Genomic DNA, 22,561 nt, shown 5'->3' on the forward strand with positions numbered 1-22,561 from the left:
AAACAGGAGGCTGAGTAACAGCTGGGCTGAGTCATAGCAGGCGGAGACCTTTGACACATGGTCAGTGGCTGGGTGTAGGTTACTGGAAGGTGGGAAAAGGGAAAATGGGCCCACCTGTCATGTTCCCTTGGACCTCTGGATGCAGCTGGCAGACCATCCAGAGAATGTAGGCTCTTCTGGTCTGGTGTTACAGGTCTACATACCTTGGGCTGCATGAAAGCTGACCAGAACCTAGATTCATAGTGCAGCTTGGCAATAAGTAGCCCTGAGTGACCTGGGCAAGTGACTCAGGCTTTCTTAGCCCCAGTTTTCTGTCCTACTGTGGTGTGCTGGTTACAGGAGGCTGAGAGCCCAGGACTCCAAGTCCAGCACATTAGGACTGAGTACAGGCTATCCTGCCATGTTCTCTGTCACCAAGGAGAAGCCCTTGTGGCCTGAGTGTGCATTACTCTATAGCAGGGACTCTGGGGTTGCCCATGGAGCCTTCTTTGCCTCAGACCCTTCCAACCAAAACAAGGCTTTGGTGACTGGGCTGTTTCCTTGATGAAATTTCACACCTCTCTTTCCTTGGGGCCTAATATCACTGAGGGTTTCTGGGTCCAGTGGACTGGCTCTGCAGGCAAACAAAGCAGGCAGGATCTCATATTTCAGTCAGCTTCCTGCCCAGCATCCTGGCCATACCCTTTACCATGTGGTTCTTGCTGCAACCTAGGAGGATAAGGAAAGCTGACAAAGGGTCTTGCTCTGCATGGAGACCTCAATGACCACCACTTAAAGCTCTGTAGGAGCCTCAGCCTCTGGATGCAGGGTGGAGGCCCTTCCTGCACACCCTGAGGGGAGTCTAGTAGGGTTGCTGGGGTCCTGTCACTTCCTGGCCAGAGGATCCTGCAGACGGCAAGCATGTGTGTGCTGATGAAGCCCCTATCTTTCCAATCGCAGGGATCAGGAAATGAAAGCACCTGAAGAAACCAACACTTTCTTTCAGGCCCTAAAGAACTGAGAGGGAAGGGACATGCCTAAGACCACCAGACCAGGCATGACAAGGGCATGCCAATCCTGTCCTGCAGGGTCCTGCACCCTCTCTGAGGCTGGGCCCAAGCTACCTGTGATCTGGCTTCTGGTCCCCACCCCAACCTTGGAGCCCATGTGATCCCAGAACTCTCCCTTACATGTGGTCCCTGATTCCCTGGCTAACAGGTGCCTGCCTCTTCCACCCCATTCTCCCTGCAAGAAAGGGTTCCTATGGCATCCCTTCCTTTTTACACACTTATCTCACTGGCAGTCATCTGCCCCAAGATGGTAGCAGCAGATGCCTCATTGCACAGCACTGCCTGATATGTGGTTGCCCAGCACCTTCAGCAGATGTGAACACTGTCAGCCAGGGCCAGGGCCAGGGGCAGAGACCCCCCATACATTCTGTTGGGACAGAAGCACCTGTCCAGGGTGAGGCTGGAAAAGTCAGAACACCCAGATGGCCCAAGAGGGCTAGAATAACGGTGCTGATGGACCTAGAGTCAGAGCTGTCTTGGCAGTAGCCCTTCACTCCAGCTGCCTGGAGGGAGTTGATGAGGGCCCCTCTCTAGCAGGCTGCACCCTTGAGGGATAAGACTCTGCCCCTGCTTGACTCCCTGTGAAAAGACCACAGTGTTGGGGTGCTAGTTCCAGGCCCCAGATTTACCCCTGCCAAGAAGGAGTAGGTGAAACCCTCAGTCATACCCCATGAGACTTCCACTTCACAGAGAGCAAGCACAGGCCAATGGAAGGGCATCCTGAGCTTTCTAGTGTCCCAGAGGTTCAGAAGCTCAGCTGCATCCAAGGGCAAGCCCCACCCCCAGCACTTCCCCTAGACAGCCTGAGCATCCTAGCCTTTCATGTCCTGGATCCCATCTCCATCTCCTCTAACTTCCTATCACTGCAGGGGCAGTTGGTCATACTAGGTTAGGGGACCATGGTCCTACACCTCCTGGGAGGTGGTGACCATGAATCTCGAATGCACTGGTCATTTAGGATGCACGTGGCCAGTTGGTGAAGAAGCCTCTTTCCAGGCAGCAAGCTCCAGACCTGCGTGGGGAGGAAAGGCTGCTTAGGACCCTGAGACCCTGACTTTTGTCTCAGCTCTGCCCTCTCCAGTCCCAGGAGTAGGGCTTTTTAGTGGTTAATCCTCAGCTGGGCACTGGAGAGGGACCACAGAATGGAGTGGGGGCCTGGTGGGGAAAGCACTGGTGAGTAACAATACCATAATCACTGATACGGGTCCAGGCCACCCCAAATAAAAACAGAAGACTCTGGTCTAGAGCTCTCAGGACTTTGGTTCAATATGAGATAGAATGTCTTTGTTGGAGAAAGAACTAGAACATTTTAGAGCCTTATTTGCTGGGCTGCTGAGCCTCTGGTGCATCTATGGTCACTGGCTCAGCATTTCTTTGGTGTGAAATGAAGGGAGATGATGGGGCCTGCTGTCAGCTGAGCTCTTGCTACAAGCCAGCCTGCCTGGGCCAGGATGGCCAACCCAGTTCCTTAGGACTTCATCAACTGAGGCCCAGGAGTCTTCTGAGACCCAGAACCGACTGCCAAGCCTGAAGCCTGCCCATGTTCCCCCTTCCTTCCTCCCTTACCCCTGCAATGCTGCATGCGGACACACACCTCAGGCTGCCCTCTGATCCCTAGGATCTTACATTTGTTCTGCTTCAGCAGGGATCTAATGAGGACATGCTTTACTCTCTCAATTAGCAGCATCCTTGGACCAGTGGATCTATGTGGAGATACCATATGTCAGTATCATGAATAGACATAAGGCTGGAGGGCTGGTAAAGAGAGAAAGTGGCCAGCTAGGCAGGGAACAAGTTGCCTTCCCACATTGGAGATGGGGCTTGAGGCTGTTCCTCTGGGTGAGGGTGGCAGGAGTGTCCCTAGCTCTCTGGCAGTGGGCACAGGGTCTCACTTGGCTTCCTATTTGGCATTCTCTGAACCCCTGGCAGCCCCTATCTTGGCCTTATTCCAGGCTGAGGACAGACTCATGAGTACTGAAGCATGGTCACACCAGTGTGAACGCCCTCTGTGGCTCACTATGGCTGGTGGGGCACCAGGTAAAAATGAACCTTCAAAGAAAAGACAGAGCAGGTGGAGGCAGGTTTATATTCAAAGAATGGACTGAGCAGGAGAGCTGTGATATTCACACAGCTTTGGGTCCATTGTGCACATGAACATAAATCCTCTTCACATACTCTAGGAGGGCAATTGTAGACTCATTATGGTCTGGAACTGGCGCTGGGAAGGTCTGTCCTATTGGGGCACTGTGGCCACATCCACCAGTCAGTGCTGGATAGGATAGACTGCCACTGGCCATACTAGGTGTTCCAATGGGCATTTCCAGGATCCTCATCCATGTTTTTATGGGCCTCTACCTACCTATGGTGGGTGAGGTCCTCATAGCTACTTTCCTGAGGGTAGAGTGGGAAGTTAGCAGTCCAAGTTCTCACAGCACTCAGTTCTCTCCACTCTGCTTGGCCCTGCTTTTCCTGTGAGCCCTCAAGCCTGTCCTGGGGCCTGTGCTGTGGTCCTTAGTGGTCTACAGGCTCTCCCAGGCCTCTTTTGGGTCATGCCTTAGGACTCTGTGCATTCTGGTTCCTGGTAATGACATGGAGAAAGGGCTACCATAAAATGCCTGAGCCAGCCCAGAAGACTCTGTGTGGTCCTTGGAAGGCCTGAGGATGCGTCTGCCCAGAGGTTGACAGGCCCACCCTGTACTTAGATTGGCAGCTCCAACTGTGAAGCTGGGCAGTCCCAGTGGCCTGTCTCTCAGCTTAAGGCTTAGGGACAGTAACAAGGAAATGAGAACAGAAGGGAAATAATCACAGAGGATGCACAGCTCTTGAATGACTTGTGCTGTCCAGGCCTAAGTACCACACCAGCATGGACCCCGACCTTGGCCCACTATGGCTGGTGGGGCACAAGTTAAAAATGAATTCTGAAAGAAAAGACAGAGCAGGTGGATGCAGGTTTATATTAAATAGAGTGGAATGAGCAGAAGAGCTCTGGTGTTCACACAGCTTCTTTCAGGGAGTAAGAAGTGCCAGAAATAGGGCCTGGAAGCCAGGCTGTCACTGCAGCCTGTGCTGCTGCAGCCTGTGCTACTGCTTATTTACATACTAGGCCTGAATTTCTTCAACTATACAATCCAGTACCTGCCTCGTGGTGAGGCTGCCATTGGACTTTGCTACCCCATCTACAGTCCTCACAACAGGACTGTGTTGTGACACCTGGGACCAGAACTACTGTGCTGCCTCACAGATAAGGAAAAGAGGGCCAGGCTGCATGTGATATAGCTAGTTGTGAAGAGCTACCAGAGGCCATGTCATTTCTGTGAAACCCAAGGCAGGGTCCCTTGAATGTAAAGTGGACCATGAGTAGCTGGGATAACCCTGCAAGGAGACAAGTTTTGGTTCAGTTATTTAAAGAGAGTTCCCAAAAAGCCAGGAGTCTGTCTCACTCTTCTCCCCCTTTAGAGACCTGTTGCCACCTAGAGGTTCTCTCCTGTGTTCCTGGCCAGTTCATAGCCCAACACTGCAGCAGAAAGAGGCTGGCTACTGAAAGCAGTCACCTTTAAGCAGCCTGAGCCTCCCCTAGTGCTCACCTCTTCTGAACTTGTGGAGATGGCATGAAGTGACCCAGAGTCCTGCAAATGTGTTCTCAAGAGCAGATGTCACCCTGAAGGAGATAGAGCTTGGTAAGATGTGATGGCGATTCTGAGCCAGACTCTGGACACACCTTTCCTGACCAACAGTCTGCGATACCCTCACACCTCAGGCCCAGCTTTCCAGATATTAGGAATAACAGCCACCAGTGTGTGGGTGACAGGGATGCCAAGAACCTCAGTGTTGAGGCTCTGAAACAGATGAAGAGGGTGCTAGAGTCCTCCCTATATGAGCAGCTCCCAACATGAGTGAAGTCTGAAGACTTTACTCAACTCTCTTTTGAGGACTCCCAGTAGAGCTAGTCTGTCATTCCAACTGTGACTCCTGCCATTTATAGAATGTTCAGCAAGGATATCAGAGTAAAAGAGGACTTGTGTGTCATAGGTGGAGACTGGGAAAGACCCTGGTGAGAAGGGATATGGAACAGGGCACAGTCCCAACTGGGACCCTGGCCTCAAGAAGCCCCCATGATCCTAGCTCAGATGTGTTTAGCTTAGCTTTGGGATCATATGACTCATGGACAGCAGCAGCTAATCCTCAAATGGCTTCTGCTTCACTGGGGAAGTAGGTGAGGTGGGCAGTGAATGTCTGACAGGCAACAGCCCAGCATGGCAGGAATACTTGCACCTGGCACTGGCAATGCAGCAGTATCTATGACCAGGTGTCCACCAAGCAGTAGGAGGGAGGCTCAATTCCAAGACCATCTCTCACATTATCTAGGAGGGCTAAGAGGCCAATAGGCCCAGAAAGAAAATGCGAGGCCTGCAGGACCCATACCCATCCCAGCAGATACAGGGACATAAGCTTCTGGATGCAAGGGACTTTTCTCTGATTTGTGAGTTTAGGACTTGGTGGGCTCTTCTTCAGCTCAAGGCACATGACCCTGTCTATTTCTAGGTGGACAAAGTACTTTTCATGTGGCTGACACCTCAGCTGCAAGAACAGGGGTCATTCATTGGTAAGCTGAGAAGAGGACAGAGACCTGCCCTGCAGGTCTGGGATAGCAAAATCCAGAGTTCTAGGGCTGAGGGCCTCTAAGAGAATCTCCTGGATTTTTTTTCATTAGGCCACTGCAAAAGAATGGAAGAGAAAAGGCCTCTTGGGGTTGGGGATGTACTCAGGTTAGACAGCCCGGCCTAAGACTTCAGCAACATCCTGGATGGGAAAGAGCGAGGCTTTTGCTAGTGGACATCCACAAGCCCACTCATTCACCACCTCTTTGCAAAGCTGCCCCAGGAACACAGCCATGGTGGTATGCAGGCTGCTGTTGCCACCTAGAGGTCATTCTGCAACCTGCAATCAGGCCCAGGCAGGGCTGAAGCCCACTTTCAAAAGAATGTGCTTGGTGGTTGCCTCCATCCATTCAGTACAGGCAACAGACCCAGAAGTTGGGAGATCCGAATTAACAGAAAGAGAGGGGAGGCTTCTGGTCCCTCTGCCCCACCTCTCTGCAGTCTCCAAGGCTGGATGTGAAATGCAGGTATAGACCATATCTCCAACTCCTGCCAAAGGCCCAAGGGCCTGGTAGTACACAAGGAGCTGCTGCCTCAAAAGACAGATCTGAAAGCCCTGAACACTGGCTTCTGAATTCCTGCAGTGAAGTCTACAACATGAAAGCTTATATTTTCACCTTATGGCTTCTGTGGAACACTTACTGGCATGTGACTGGCATCCCCTCATCATAACTGAAGGTGAAAGTGAGCTGTGGGCATCATGTGCTCGGCTGCAGGCTGAGTTCCTCTCAGCTGAGCCAACTGGCTCATTAGAGTGCTGATCCCCTGACCTCTGAGCACCAGTTTAGGTGTTGAGTACCTGGTATAGCCACACCCTTGAGTTTCTGATGCCATAAGTCTTCCTCAGTGCTCTCCCCAAGTGTTCCTGCATGGGTCCTCAGCTAAGAAATGCTCCTTCTGAGCTCCTGATTGGGGACTGGTGGAGCACCCTGCCATCAGAGATAACATCAAATGATCCTCCAGAAAACTTGGTACCTGGGTGAAGGAGGTTGAAGTACAGGAGAAGCTGAGTGTCAGGCACAGTGGCTTCTGAAGTACAGGCCGGGAATTCTCAGTATAGAATTCCTGAGAACTCTGCATCCTCCTGTCTACCCTCCTGTCTCTAGGGACCAATATGTACACACCAGGTTCCCCAGCAAGGGGCTCATGGGCTTGTCCTCAGTCCAGGGCCTTCTTGTCCTCAAACCACTGCTCTGTGACCCCAACTGAGCTGACAAATGGTGAGAAGTTTAGGAGAAAGTGCTGGACCCCACCTGGTACAAGGGTTCTGGAATCTGGCACCTGCAGCAGCATCAGGTTAAGTGCACGGATGTCTCCAGGCTCATCTTTTGGCCAACAGAAATGTAAAGAAGCTTGGTGCTAAGGCTGTGTCTCTTCAGGGCCTATAGCATGAAAGGTAGGTCAGAGAAATATGGGACACATGCCCTTGGGTCCAGGCCAGCCACAGGGGCTAAAGGCTCTGATGAGGTCCTGAGTGTAAGCAGGAAACTCTTGGACTCCTGTCCCTTAGGCTTCTTCCCAGTGCCTGTCCCCAGGCACAGTGGGCAAGTGCTGACAGCAGAGGGTCTGAAGTGCATGTGTGCGAGTGCATGCACTGCCTCTGACCTCACAGAGTAGGGTGAAGGTCCAGGCCAGTCACCATTCCCAAGATAGTGCCAGAGCCTCCTGAGTGAAGGGAAGCATCTTCTTCAGTCCACAGAAGCTGAATCTACAAAATAGGTAGAAAACTTTAAAAGAACTTCTTTCCTTGGTGAAGTGCTGATGTGAGCCTCTTTCTCTTAAAAACCTAGTTACAAGCCAGGAAAGAGAAGGGCTGTATCTTGGATGGATACTGTACCCAAGTAAAGCCATCTGCTGAGACAGCCTTGAGTGTGTCTAAGGCTTGACCTTAAAACAGGATTTGAGATGGGCAGCAGCTCATTTTGGAACACAGCACTGGTAAGTAGAGGAGTGGTCTGGGGCACAAGGGGCCACCCTGGCAGCAGGCTATGGCCAGGACTGAGCTTTTACCTGCCTTCTGCTTCCTCTCCTACCAGGAGATTGGGCAGGTGTGGGTCACCTCCATACTTTCCTTTGCAAGGGAAAAGGTGAGCCCCGAGTGTATCACATTGGCCTGGGTAGAGTCTGGACCTCTGTACCCTCCACTGATTTTGATGGAGTGAGTGCTCTACACAGACTCCTTAGCTGGAGAAAAGGACAGATGGGGTCTCAGCTCTTGGAATTTGCTGTCCAATGGAAGGGCCAAAGTGTTAATGTCACCTTCCCAGTTCAGTTTGCAGGGACAGAGAAAAGAAATGGAGGAGTGAGAAAGAGTGGATGTAGTCACAGTCAGGAGCAGCAGTCCAAAGCATAGGCAGCACCATGAGCAGGGTCTGGAGGCTGAGCTAGGGGGACAGGCAGCTGGGATGGCATGGGGGTGACTGGACAACAAAATCTACAGTAACCTATGTGAGTTTGGTAGCAGCACAGAGGCGGAGATGGAAGACTAATCATAGCAGAGGGAGGAGTCCAGCAGCCCAAGGGGTTGTAAGCTACAGGCTAGGATGCACTATCCAGGGCCTCATGGACGGAGGCACCCAGAGAACACCAGGTGTGCTTTACTCCAGGCCAGGATCTAGGCACACAGAGGTATGCAGAAGGTAGCTGACCAATCCTCCCCATCCCCACAGCCATTCCAGGCACCTTCTGGCTGGGCTCAGGCTGTCCAGCCCTCCTTTCCTTCTCATTGTGCAGGGTGCTGTTCTCCAGCCCATCTACTTGCAGGAGTTTCTTGGCCACTCCAGCACAGGTCAGCTCTGTGAAGACACCAAGGTAGCAGGCCACACCAAAGCTTGGCAGATGGCAGAGGAGAGTGAACTAGTGAAGTGGGGTTGGCAAGCTGTAAGCCATGCAGCCTGCAAATGGGCACAGTATGAGGGATTAACAGAATCTCACCATCTGCAGACCTGCAGAGCACTCAGGGCCCAGACTCCAAGACCCTCTGTGCCCTGACTTCATTGGTGAGGTTGGTGCAGAGGAAGCCTTCTTCCTTTACAGGTCCAGTAGCCTAATTAGCATCCTCACAACACTTCACCCTCTTCTTCCTTTCATTTTCTGGCAATTTTCTTTTTCCTGTCCCCTTTGCTGCTGCCCTCAGGCCTATGTATATGTTCCCATGCCCAGGAGCAGCCTGCTGCTCTCAAGACTAGCATCCAGGTCAACATGAGTTTATCCTTTGGCTTTGGGGCCATGGGGTCCAAGGGCAGTGTCCAGGATGACCAACAACCTCAGCACCCTCCTGGACCAAGGTCTATTCATCCACAGTCCTGATTATGCAAAGAGGCCATTCTGTCCACTTCATGGATGGTAGTGAGGGTAGGGCTCTCTGAGTTTAGGCCCTGTGACTTTTCTCAGTGGCCAGGTTGGCACTGGATCATGGTCCTGGAGATGGGCCAGTGTAGGGTGCTGTGGAGAAGAGGAGGGTAGGCAGTGAAGGTGGGGTAAAAAGGGGGCTCTTCTCTGGGTGGGGGATCTGTCCTGTGTCTCATGGCCTGATGGTGAAAATGAGTCCAGAATGGAGACATCAAAGTCCTGCTGGCAGCAGATGCTCTTGCCAAGGGGTTGGAAGTGCCCTCTCTGGTCCTTCCAAGCACCCACCCTGACCTCTTTTGGGAGCAAGAGTACCTTGATGGTAGAGCATCAAATTTCCACACACAAGGAGGACCTACAGAGCCACAGGGGAGTCACAGTCAGCTAAGCTGATTCTCACTCCTCAGTATGGGCTGTCCTTGAGGCAGCACAAAAAAGAACTGTCACAGGGGTCCAGGTTTTTAGAAAATTCTCTTCTTTTCTGGCTCTGGGTATTGGTGGCTCACATGAGCCTCCCCCTGTGACCAGGCTGAAGCAGAGGGGCCACTTTACTGCCCTGAAATGAGGCATCTGCCTTGGGCATGAGACCTGGCTTCTATAGCCACTGCACCAAATCCACCAGGAAGGACAACTCTTGGAAGGCCATGAGGTTAACGATTCATCTCTCTTCATACACCAACTGCCATCAGGCATGCAGGCCAGCAGGCACCTGAGGCCACCTGCTTCCTGCCTCCATTTTCTCTGCCCTGTTTCTCACTACCAAAAACAAACCTCCCATCTCTACCCCACCCATGGCCTCCTTCTCTACCTCACCCATGGGTAGGATATGCAAGGTAAAAGATTTGAAAGAAGTGACAAAATAACCTTTCCCCCAACTGGTGGTGGGGATTGAGTTCAAAGATGAGTTCTCAGTTCAAACGTGCCCACCTGGGAACTGGTATGTGTGAGGATCCCCAACTCCATTTTCCAGGAGCTGTTCTAAGGGTGGTGGTTAGCCTCACCCCTGCTTGCCCCTTCCCTCCTGGCCTTCTTGTAAGTCAATGCTGACTTCACCACTTGCATTGGCTGCTGGAGGCTCAAAGACAAAGCGCTGGAGGCTCAAAGACAATGCACTGGAAGGCACTAGCATAAAGGCAGCATCATGTGGACACTGGGAGAGATGAGAAAAGCTGGGTCTCCTGGAGGCTGTGACAATGAGGTTACCACACTGACTTTATGAAAAGACCTCTAATCATCTAATAAGTCGGGCATGCCCTCAGAGCTAAAAAAATCTGAGAGAATAGGGGTTTGCAGGGACAGGATAGCGTAGAGACACAGAGGGAGGAGGGTAGTGCACCCTGGTGTGCAGCTGCAAGGACAGAAGATGAACTGACTCTGAAGACTTTTCCCATGATGTTAGGAGGTGTGGGTGTGGAGGACAGAGGGCTCAGATGGACCGGGCATTCTGGAATGACTGGGAACAACCCAGAAAGCTTTTAAAGTTAAGCTTCTTTTTTTAGGCTTCTCTGGCAAACAGACTGTTTCAAACCCAAAAGACCCTACCCCACAGTGGAAGAGGGTGGCTGGTTATAACCTGGTAGAGCATGTAGGTCAACCTCTGCTCTAGAGCAGATAGGTAAACCTCTGCCTACAGCACATGAGTGTGGGGCTCTTCACTCTCTTTTCATTTGTCTCCCTGGCCTGAGCTACTTTGCAGCTTGGTCTGTTCATTTCCCCCAGGGGCACAGTGACATCTGTAATAGGCTCATCTTATGTCATGGGCCTGGGAAATGAGAGGAGGCTTTCCTTTCTTGCTCTCTGGTTTTTGGAGCTTGTGTGGAGAAATTCTAATTAAGCAGCAATTATAATTCTACAGGGACATAGGATGCCCCTTGGGTCCCTGTGGAAAGTCATCTGTATGCTTCAGCAGTCCAGCCTGCTTGGCTTTACTAAGAATCAGTTTCTCTTGTCTACCATTAGAGTAGACCCTCCCGACTTTGGATCATTTACAGCCATGTTTCTTACCAATTTACTGATGAAAAGGCCAAGAGACAAGTAAGCCCTCCAGGCTAACAGAGGAATCAGTTCTCCTAGGTGTGTTCAGTTGACAATCCAGCCTCCAAAGAGTAATAGAAATTGTGATTTAGGAGCTATCACCAAGAGATCTGGAGTATTCAATAATAAAAATGGGCGTGTGGGAGGTGGATGGTTCTAGAGAATGTGTATGTAGCAGGAATCCTGGACTTCCAGCCTCCAGAACTGAGTAAAATATTTTTTTTGTTGTTTATAAGGCACTTGGTCTGAGAATTTCTGCTATAGCAGCTCAAATGGACCAAGACAAGGGTGCAGGGGGCCACTCCTGGACTTGTGGGTTGAGGGAGATCACTGAAAGAAGCAAGTCTACACTAGGTCTTAAGAGAGAATTGGAAGCTAGCCAGGTGGAGACTAGTCCAAGAGAGGAAATATGCCTGGAAAGGCCAGGTGGCCAGGCACAGCACTGTGTGTGAGGCAGGCAAAGCCAACCTGAGAGGACTGTGGGTGTAGGGAATAGGGTGTGGGAAAGATAGTAGTGGTGGGAGCCCAGCCTACAGGGTCATATCAAACAGGGGACAGATCACAAAGGGCTTCAAGCCACTGTCAATAAGTGTTTACTTGATTTACCTTGAGGTTACAGGAAGGACACTGAAGTCCAGTTAAGAGGACTTATGGTGACATGATTCCACTTTTTTTTAAGGAAATCACTCCTAGCCTTGGGTATCAAGGAGTAATATTTGGGGTGGGGAGCCCATTGCAATTTGCCTTAGTAACCTACAGAAGCAGAGATGGCAGAACAGACAGGGAAGGGGGTAAGGGGAGGCAGATAAGAGGGCAGATTCCAGCAAGATTTAAAAAGCTGAAAATATGAAGATGACATCAGACAAGATGTGAGAGGAAGGGAGGAATCCAAGAAGGGACTGAGATTTGCAGCTTGGGCAGGTCTGAGTGTGTGCTGCCTGTCACTGAGGTGAGCACCCAAAGCTGACAACCATATGTGGAGGTAAAGACCATGAGTTGGTAATTAAAAGTCACAGAATTCCATTAATTTTTTATATTTTCATTTTTTCCCCTTTCAAACACTTCTCACCTGTTAATGAAATTCTATGAAAGGTGGGCTGCAGATGTGGCTTAGTAGTAGAGTACTTGCCTGGCAATATGCCAGGTCCTGACTTTGGACCCCAGTACCAAAAAGGAGAAAAGGAAACAAAGAAACCTATATACCATTAAGCTCTGAGAGATCTCTGCATTTTTTTAAATATTGGCTTTAGGTCTTATTTTATTTATTTACTTATTTACTGCTGTGTTGTCTAAGCTGCTCTCACACTCCTGGACTCAAGCCATCTTCCTGCCTCAGTCTCCTGAGGAGCTGGGACTGTAGGTGTGTCCTTCCACCCATGGTTAGATCATATTTTAAAGCAACAGCACATATAAATCCAGCTGTGGCAACACAGGCTGCCCTTTCTGCTCAAGTTTCCCCTTGGCTCCCAGGTAATCACATTCCTAAGCTTCTCTGAGGTTTTCTGTGCCTGTGTAAACATCCTGCAGATCACTGGCATTAACCACTGTATGGCAGCACCCATGAAAATTCAGATACCTGTTTCCAATAATGGGTACTTAATGTGTATTTGGGTTTTCACAACTCTGAAAGCGATTTTCAGTGCTGTACTAATACTCTAGCATATGTTTGCTTCAGTAAAAACAGGAAGTTGGGCTGTGGAATGCTGGCATGAATGAAGCTCTGAGTTCCACCTGAGCACCACAAAATAAATCAAAGTGTCTCCAGGACATTCATTTAGAAATGCACATCTCCAGCAATTCAGGATAGTGAATTTAATGATTTAATGGCTGTTTCTGAGAGTTTGTGGTCAGGTATAATATTGAAGCCAGAATTAGACACTCAGATAGGCAAGGGTCAATCCAGAGAATGGAAGGATTGAAATGTTAATTCCTTCAGAACACTTCCTCCACCCTTATCAACATAACCAGCCCTGTTCCAACCTGTTTCTAAGGTAACCCATCCCAGGGATATATAGGGAGATTTAATAAGCCCTCTTCCTGCCTAAATCACTCTGCTTTGGCTCCTCCAGCCCATCTGCATCTCACCTTTTGGCCATCCATCTCCTGAGCCTTGTCACTTATACAGGAAGGAGAGAGATAAGGGAGAAGAGATCTGGAGAACAAAGAAAGCCTAGGACATATAAAAAGGCAGAACACCCTCACTTCTTGGGATACCAGGATACCAGTTATGGCCCCCTTTGTTCCTTCTGGGAGAAGTCTATGTTATCCCTTTTTAAATAAACCCTGCTTTGTACACTTGCCTCTGCATGTTTCTCTAATGTTCAAACTTCAACATTTGAGGAAGCAGAACTTGTCACTGGTAACCTGTGGTATCAATGTTAGTACAGATGTTCCTATAGAAAGTAGTCCACTGGGCATTATACAAGTAAAGACTGTTCCCTATTTCTATTTTGCTGAGGGTATATTTTTTCTAAATTATACATTTTGTCAAATGTTCTCTATACCTATTAAAATTATCATTTAGAGCTTATTGTTTAGCTTATATAACTGATGATATTTATAGATATTTTTGAGCTATCCTTGAATTCCCAGAATTTATCATATTTGGAAATGATGTGTGTTAATTATCCTGATAAATTTGATTTGTTAATTAACAAACAAACTCAGCAATGGGCAAAAGACTTAGACATTTCTTCAAAGATACATAAATACCCAAAAAGCACAAGAAAATGTGCTCAACATAACTAGCTATTATGGCAATGCACACTCTGAGGACCAGGTTAGTAGCTCAGTGGTAGATCACTTGCCTAGCATGTGTGAAGCACTGGGTTCTATCCTCAACACCACATTAAAATTAAGAAATAAATAAAAGTATTCTAAAAAATCGAAATGTTCATTATTTAAAAAAAAAACAACAAAACAAAACAAAATTCTGAACCAGGCAAGGTGACACATACCCAGCAACAAAGAAGGCTGAGGCAGGAGAATCACGTGTTCAAGGCCAGTCTCAGCAACTTAGCCAAATCCTGACTCAAAATTTTAAAAGGGGCTGAAATGTAGCTCAGTTGTGGAGCACCCCTGCATTCAATCTCCAGCACCTACCCCCCAAAAAGAGAGAGAGAAAAATTTAATAAATTGATACAGTGAGTCATCTTCTAGGTATATATCCAAAAGAATTAAAGCAGATCTCAAATGTTGATGAACACTAAAGTTCACAGCAATCATAACAGCCAGAAGATGCAGAAGGTGGAAGCAGCCTGAGTGTCTATTAACATATGAGTGGAAAGTCTCAGTATCCACCCATATAGTAGCATTCATTATCTAGCTATAAGAAAGTTGAATGCTGATATATTTCACCATATAGATGAACCTTGAAAACATCATGCTAGGTGACACAAGCCAGACAAATGCTGAGCTATTCTATTTATGTGAGGTACCTGAGGCAGTCAGAGTGACAGAAAGTAGAGCAGGGATCTCCAGGGGCTGGGGTGGGGCTGGGGAGTCCTTGTTGGGTGGGGAAGGTGAGGACACTCTGGAGCAGGATCTGGTGGCTGTGTAACACCACTATGCTTGAAGCCACTGACAATACATTTAAAAGTGGTTACATGGTGCATTTGGTGTAATGTGTATTTTAGCACATTTTTTTAAAAAAAGCAGCAGTGGCCCAGTGGTGGGGTTGTAGTTGGGAACATTAGGGATAGGACAGAAGGGAAAGCCAGTTCCCTGTTACCTGTAGAAAATATGCATGAGCCAAAGAATTGGTCTCCCTAGCATCTTTCTCTGCAGCTGGCCTACTGCCTAACAGCTACCTCTGTGTGCAATGTCTAACCCTCCTGTCAGAGCTGACAAGAAGACTTTAATACCCATCACATGCTGGCTATTTTCAGCTTTTACCAATACCCAGGGTGTATAGGCTAACTGTAGGAGGCAGCTCTGAAATGGCCGCCTGCAGGAGGTTTGACTAGAGTTCCCAGGCATCCAACTTGTAGCAAAGATCAATGCATGACAGCACCCTTACCAGGCATCAGGTATCCAATGAATGGCCCTGGGGCTTCTCTGTAGCTGGAGGGGACACACAGAGCAGAGGCACGTGTACAGCACAGACTTTAAGTTTGTAAACTAACTGGGTACCATCTGTGGCTGTGATTATTTGCACAGGGATCTGACTAGAAGAAAGTGATCCAGAAACCCATGAAGTTTTTGAAGTGATTTCATTGGGGAAAAAGTCTCCCATCATCTATAAACATCCACATGCTGGCTCTCAGGACCAGAAGACCTGTCTGTCAGCTAGCAGGCTACCTGACCACCGGAGACCACACTGGACCTGGATGAGTGGCCAGCACATCCCCCAGAGGTCTGAGGATGCTGCATGGGACAGTAAAACTTGGAGAGAACTGTGTCCAGGCCATGTGGGAAGGTGGTCAAGGATGCCTCTGGGACAGGAGTCCCTTGTGTTTCTCCTTTGCTAGCAGAGTAATAAAACTTGTTTTTCCTTTTTCTCAAGGGAAAAATAAAACCCTCTATGATTCATGGTACATAAGCAAACAGTTTCTCGCTGCCTTTCAACTAGATGAGGCCAAGGTACTTAGTTTAGAGCCATGAAATATGAGCTGGTCTGTGTGTGTGTGTGTGTGTGTGTGTGTGTGTGTGTGTGTGTGTGCGTGCATGCAAAAGTGTGCTCACTGGGCTGTGTTTAAAAGGCACTGTTTGCAGGAGCTTAGGTAGGGTTCAGTAGCAGGAAGCCAGCCTAGCATACATCAGGCCCTTGGTTCCATCCCTGGCATTTCCACTCCCTTCTTTTTGTCTCCAGTCTATGACAGCAAGAACAGGCTTCAAAAACCAGCAGCTGGAAGGTGGATGTAAAGGAGGACAGAGGGGCAAATGGGAAGCAATATGGGCACCTGGCTCCTTGGAGCTGTGAGCAAGCCCTGGCCTGCACAGGCTGTCCTGCACAAGGCCTCTGACATTTTGGTCAAGTTTTTATGCCCATCTATTTCTGTGAACCTGCCTGCATTTCAAAGGCTACATACCTGTCTATAATTGCCTTTCTCAGACACCTGGACAGTGGGCACTTTGGAGGGCAATGGCATTCCACCCATGGGATGAGATCATGAAACAATTACCCTAGCCCAGGTCATGGGCTGAAAGAGGTGGGAACCTTGTTGTGCTGAGTGACCATTGTTACTGGATAGCCTGGCTACAGAGATGGTGGCTTTCTCTGAGGGGCAAAGGTTATGCTATCATTGGCTTTATCTGGTGTTGGTAGCAGAGGCTCAATGGTTTCCTGTTTCCATGGTCCCATGGATATCATGTATTTTGACGTCCCAGCTCCAGTGGCACTCTCTTCCACCACTGTCATCCTGCTGAGTATGATGGTGACTTTGCCCCCAAGGGCTAGGCTACTGGCTTGCTCTTGGTCATCCTGGAGGTGGGTGGAGCCTAATCCTTCAGCTTTTGCAAAGCATCTGCAAGCAAGTTCCTGAAGAAGTCCCTTTCTGTACAGTCATTCCTATCCCTAAGTAATATGCCCTGACTCAGCTATCAGGGAGGGCAAATTCTTGAACTGAGCTTATCTATGCAATGGCCGGCTGATGAGCCACATTCCCCCATGGGACTGGATGAGGTCCCAGCACTGACCTGCAGGTAAGGGCAGAGTGGGCTCCCAAACTCTGCATTCCACCAAGAGAAATGCCCAGTGCTCACATTGTCTAGTGAAAGATGTACTTGGTCACCAGCTGACATAGCTCAGGAACCTGGCTCTCGGTCCCCAGAAGCATGTGCTCCACAAAGAGTGCAATGGAGAAAACCTGATTCCACTGGGTTCTGTCAAAAGAGGGTGTTACACACTCAGCTCCAAACAAGGACTCTGAGGCAGGAGGAGGGGATGAGAAGGCAGGTGTGAGGCAACACTGGAGGATGAACTGACAGGAAAGGTTATCCACCAGCCCTGTCCTCAGCACTCCCACAGCTCTCCATGCAGGCAGGACTTGGAGTCTCACTTTGCTACCTCAGCATATGAGGTACTGCCACTGTACCCACTCTCTCATAATCCTGCACATGGTGAGTCCCTCTTGATCCTCATGGCCCTCCCCAACCATGAAGGCCTGCCCCTCTGCTTGCCCTGCCTGCCTCTGTCTGTTCTCATGGCTCCCTGCCACCAAAGTGGTTCTCAAAGTGCAGCTTAATAACCTGCCTGACTTTCTTTGGCCCTGGGGTACCATGGCCTCCCTGAATGTGGTTTTTCTGTTTCTCCAGCACTAACGAGATGCCTGGCACTTGACATGGTTTATCAAGGTCAGAGTGAGTGCACAAAAAGCCCCTCCCATGGCAGGAGCACCTGCTTACCCTCCTGCCAACTGTACCAGGACCTGGATTCCACTGAAGAGCACAGGCCAAGCATGCCAGGGTGAGCCGGGCTCTGGGTCTCACCTGACCTCTTCAGTGACAGCTTTGGCTGTGATCCTGCTGTCTTGAAAGTACCAATCTGAGCAGACAAGCTCCAGTGGTATGAGCAGCTTCTTTCCTAGATGCATCCAGGCCTGGGGAATTGGCTTTAGGGTGTTTCTTGTCAGAATTTCAGCACAAGTCATTGCAGCAAATACATCTAGTGTCTAAGAAGACCAGAGCAACCATGTGACCCCACAGGGACCCTGCTTCTCCACCCATATGCTTCATTGGCTGTGTTTCCCTTAGGCCAGAGCTTCTGGCAGGGGCAGTGTGTCCTTGCATTCTAGGTTCTTAACCTGCTCCTTTGGGTCTTGGGACACAGGAAGCACTAGCCAGCTGTTCCCAAAATCTCTCAGCTATGCTGACTCACATGCCCCTGAAGGGTCATTTCTTGAGCTACTGTGGACAGACCAGGGACTAGGCCTCCCTCCCAACTCACTGCCAACTGTGTTATGCTTTTGTGCAGCTTCAGTGAGGCTCTGCAGAACCTGCAGGTGGATGGTCACAATTCTGGAGAATTTGTGCAGCCAGGTCCTGAAATGTGGATAGGCAAGGTGCACCCACAGCAAGCAGAGCCCATTCTTGGGCCTCCCTGAGGCTGCTCATAGCTCACAGACACAGGACCACAGGACCATCTGCAGAAATTGAGGTTTTGAACATTTTTCAATATGTATTTTTAAATCATAAAGATGTGTTTTCCTATGGGAAATCATAACTATTCAAAAAACACGAGAAAGAAAATTACAAGCCAGACTTCCAATCTCCTGACTTCTTTTCAGTACAGCCTCTAGCCATTTTCCCAGCTGTGTCTTTCCTCAGAATCATCCTCAAATCAGAATCACTCTGTTCCTGATTTTTTTTTCCACTCAGGATTAGATTATAAGAATACCTCTATCACTCATTTTCTGTGAAAATATTGTTTTCAATGGTTGAAAACAACTATTTTAAAATTGTCCTACTTTAATATGTCCCTCCTTCATTTATTTGGACACTTAAATTGTTTCTAATTCTTCTTGATCAGAAATAAAGCTGGAAAGCCTTGCTGTGAGCACCTGCCTGGACTTAGCTGATACTCACAGCAAGACAAGAAGCTGCAGGGGGCAGGCTTCCCAACCACCATGCCATGTGACCACTGCTCAGCACCTGCCCAGGAAGACTGTAAGCCTGCCCTTCTTTTGGAAAACTCAGTTTTGTCAGATAAGCAGGCACAACTGGCATCGGAAGACTTTTTATCTTCTCTTGACTGACTGGTTGGGCTGAGCATGTGAGCAAAGCCTTCTAGAAGCCTGAAAAATTATGCCTGTACAGCTGACTAATAACTTCTACCCATTTTTAAAAATAAGATATATTCTGCTCAGTCCCTGAAACACCTTGATAACATTTTATTATTCTGGCTAGAGTATGTTCTCCCATATTCTTTACCTTCTTTTTCTGTGCTGCATGTGATTGCGAGGCATCTGAGTTTCCATCTCAGGCTTGGCTGCAGCTCTGCAGTTAGCACTTGTCTAGCACGTCTGAGACTCTTGGTTTTCTCCCCAGCTCTAGAAACAAAAAGTGTCAACCATTCCACTGAGTTTCACTTATTATTTTTACCTTAAGAGATTAGTTACATATGTATCTTAATTTTGTCAAGAGAAACTCAACAATTTCATAGAATGTTACAAGGAACCTGGAGAGCTTCTTAAGGTACTAGTATGCCCCATTTCTCGAGGCCTTGGGGAGTGATAAGAACTGGTCATGTGTTCTGCTCAGGGGACATTCTGAGCCTAGCATCCTGCATGGCTTCATTATGTTCTCCCACACCGCAGCATTAGATCTCAGAAGCTGAGTTCCCATGTTTGCCCCTAGTCAATACCATGCAATTTCCACACATGATCTTGAGTAGGTACCTGCCTTTAGCTCCTCCCAGGTAGACACTCTCATAGTCAAGAGCAAGAAGTCCCTCAGATAGTACTGAACCAGCTCCTGCTACAGATCCCTAGGGAACTGCGTAAGAAATATGCCCAGGGTAGTCTGCTGGAAGACTTCTACTAACTTATCTGACTGAAATTTAGGGAGAAAGCCAGAATGGATTGAGACAATTAAAGCCACAAGCTAAAAAAAGCTTGCTCTCTAGGAGAGAGACCAATGTCTTAGCATGGAAGAAGGGGATACACTCCTTTCATTGCTAGTATTTGCTGAGAAAGCTTAATGGGACCTTTCCTGGGTCTGAGCTTCAGGATTGAAATGGTCAACTTGCAGCAGGTAGCAAGCCCTGTGCCTGCTGGAACTTGCTCCAGTTCACCATATTGCTCGTCGGTGCACCATTAAATCACCTCACAGGCTCCCTTGATGGGGTGTGACTTAAAGGCTTCTCGCCTCCTGGAGACTTACTCCTTCAGCAGAAATTTCAGAATAAAGGCAGGACATGAACTTGAGCCTATTCCACATGGAAAGTGTGAAAACTACAAGTCCCAGAATTTACTTGGTGCTAGCTGCTGTCTGCCCACTAATGGTCAGGCAGTGTCCTTGTGGGTAAAGTCTGCATCAGGCCAATCTTGAGAAGTGCTCACTTTTTACATCTGTGATATACTGGGCCTTGACCAAGAGCTCTTCCAGATAGTCCCTGATTCTCCAGCTGAAGGGGACACTGTTACAAGCACCCTCAGGAAGGCTCATATGGTTCTGCACCATGATGGTAAACATCTCATTCTTGAATCTGCAGTTAGGTTAGGTGAACGAGAGGTGAAGGTGCTGTGGGCCAGGGGTGGCTCCATGGTAGATAGCTTGCTTGGCATGTGCAAGGCCTGGGTTCCATCCACTGTAACACATAAAAATAAAACAAGGCTGCACAGACAGTTGCTGTCTCCCTTTATGGCCAGGGCTCCTGCTTAACAAGAACTGGAGGGCTACCTCATAACTCCTGTTTACAGACAGAATGAAAGCAGGCAATCTATGCAGGGCCTAGGAGGGGTCCAAAGCCTCAGGCAGAACCAGGTCTCCAGGGCCTGTGCCTGTCTCTCTCCTGCATCGTATTGGCCTACATTCACGAATTGAAGTCCTTGTAATCTGAACAGAAAGCTTGCGGAGGCCCCACACAAAATAGGGAACAGTATAATGGAACATGAGCATGATCAAGGACATATTCTTTCCAAAGGGCAGTGTCCCCACTGCACACAGAATCCAACCTGACTTTCTGAACTATCACAGGTGCCCTGAGAGGAGAAAATGAGAAGAGAGACAGGACAAAGACCTGTCAGGATGCCACAACCTCGCAGAAAGAGCTGGCAAAACATTCCTTGGAAAGCAGCATCTACGTTCTCAAGCCCAGGAAAGTGACTAAGGGTGCTGTGTGGATTTTCATTCACCTTATATTATTCATCACAAGCAGAATGTTCACCAACTTACTGTTACTAAAAATATACATCCACAACTGCCCAGGTTGGTGAGTCTGGTCTAATCAGAAGCTCCAGGTTGCCATCTCTGTCAATGAGAGAAATTATGCTGGCCAGCAGAGGGGTGACTGTGCTTTGAACCCGCTTCCAAAGGGTATGTCTGCAGCAGGGGTGGGACAGGGGAAAGGGGACAGTGGCTCAGCATCATAGCCAGTGCTGTTCTTGACACCTCCTTCCTCTGTGTCAACAAGCTTTCTAGCCTACAAGCCAGGGCTACAAATTGAAGTTTCCATCACTTTTAAATATAAGAGACTCACAAATGCATTTGTCTTAACATTATAAGCAGGATGTATGGAACTTAATTTTACATTTAGTAATAGTAACTAGTGCCTTGAAAAGATGAAGAAGTATTTGCTGCATTTTATATAATTTTTTGGAACAAGCCTACTAGGTTCTAAAAACAAATCGAATAATGACCAACTTCACTATAAAATTAAATAAATATTTTTTTAAAATGTAGCTATAGATAAAATATAATAAAGATGAAGAAACCAAACTAAATTTGATACAGACAAAGTTAAATAAGAAAATATGTTTATCAAGAATTCAGCTTTTCTTGAAGGTGTTTCTGTAACTAACCCTGAGTACTTTAGACTGACAGTGGTTAATTGGTTGAATTAACTACATCTCACATTCATACTAAAATGATATATTTTTTACATAATGAAAAGTGCCACAATTTCTTGTAGAAAAAGGTATAATTAATAAATATTTATGTTGAAAAAGAAAGTGAAGCCCTTTGTAGGGAATTTCTTTTTCTGAGTATACAATACAAAGGATTCTACAGCAAATTTAAAAATATCTACTGAGAAAACAAACATCCCATTAGTCAAGGACATCCCTTGTCTTAAGACCCCAGGCTTGGGCTAGGGATGTGGCTCAAGTGGTAGCGCGCTCGCCTAGCATGCGTGTGGGCAAGGTTCGATCCTCAGCACCACATACAAACTAAGATGTTGTGTGTGCCAAATACTAAAAAATAAATATTAAAATTCTCTCTCTCTCTCTCCCACTCTCTCCCTCTCTCTCTCACTGTTAAAAAAAAAGACCCCAGGCTAGAACATGCACAGAGGATATAGGGGAGGCAGTGAAAAGACCCTGGGTTGGAGCAGCTGAGAGCCCTGAAAAGTGATCCATAGTAATGCAGTCACCACAGAGGGTCTCCAAGAGACCAAATTTGAAATAATTTGAGAATTTTAAAAAAATGAAGGCAACAGGCTATATAAACTGATTAACTAAAAACCAGAAGACTTCTGCCAGAAAGGACTCCAAGGAGGCCAGCAATCTAGCCCCAATGGTATGTGACATTAAGTCTGAGACACACAGTGCTGGTGAAGTGTCACAAGATCCTGTGACAGACCAGCAGTTTCCCAAGGGCCTGCCAGCCCCAGAAATGGGCATTGAGGGTACAATGCAAACAGGTCCAATTGTTCTTCGGTGTTGCTGGTGACCAGAAGAAACTGGTCCTAGGTGCTGTGGACCATGGGACAGTGAAAAGGGAGGCTGGCAAACCCAGTAAGGCCAGAGCAACAGTGGCAAAGGAGCGATGGGAACATGGCTTGGACATGTGCTAAGAAAGGGAGACCATCCAGGG

The 22,561-nt window shown here is 48.2% G+C and overlaps 2 long non-coding RNA genes across 2 annotated transcripts; both read right to left on the bottom strand.

The window, feature by feature from the left end:
• Positions 1-3,989: 3,989 nt before the first annotated feature.
• Positions 3,990-7,836, bottom strand: LOC144374458 (uncharacterized). The gene is made up of 2 exons (XR_013433851.1): positions 6,961-7,836; positions 3,990-4,707 (listed from the first exon to the last, which is right to left on the bottom strand). It is a non-coding gene; the product is annotated as an uncharacterized LOC144374458 (long non-coding RNA).
• A 720-nt stretch (positions 7,837-8,556) lies between these two features.
• On the bottom strand, positions 8,557-16,765 carry LOC144374454 (uncharacterized). Its single transcript, XR_013433849.1, has 3 exons — positions 16,727-16,765; positions 14,047-14,187; positions 8,557-8,601 (listed from the first exon to the last, which is right to left on the bottom strand). It is a non-coding gene; the product is annotated as an uncharacterized LOC144374454 (long non-coding RNA).
• Between the last annotated feature and the right edge of the window lie 5,796 nt (positions 16,766-22,561).

This window comes from Ictidomys tridecemlineatus, unplaced genomic scaffold, assembly GCF_052094955.1.
Source record: "Ictidomys tridecemlineatus isolate mIctTri1 unplaced genomic scaffold, mIctTri1.hap1 Scaffold_70, whole genome shotgun sequence".
In the NCBI taxonomy this organism is placed as follows: Eukaryota; Metazoa; Chordata; class Mammalia; order Rodentia; family Sciuridae; genus Ictidomys; species Ictidomys tridecemlineatus.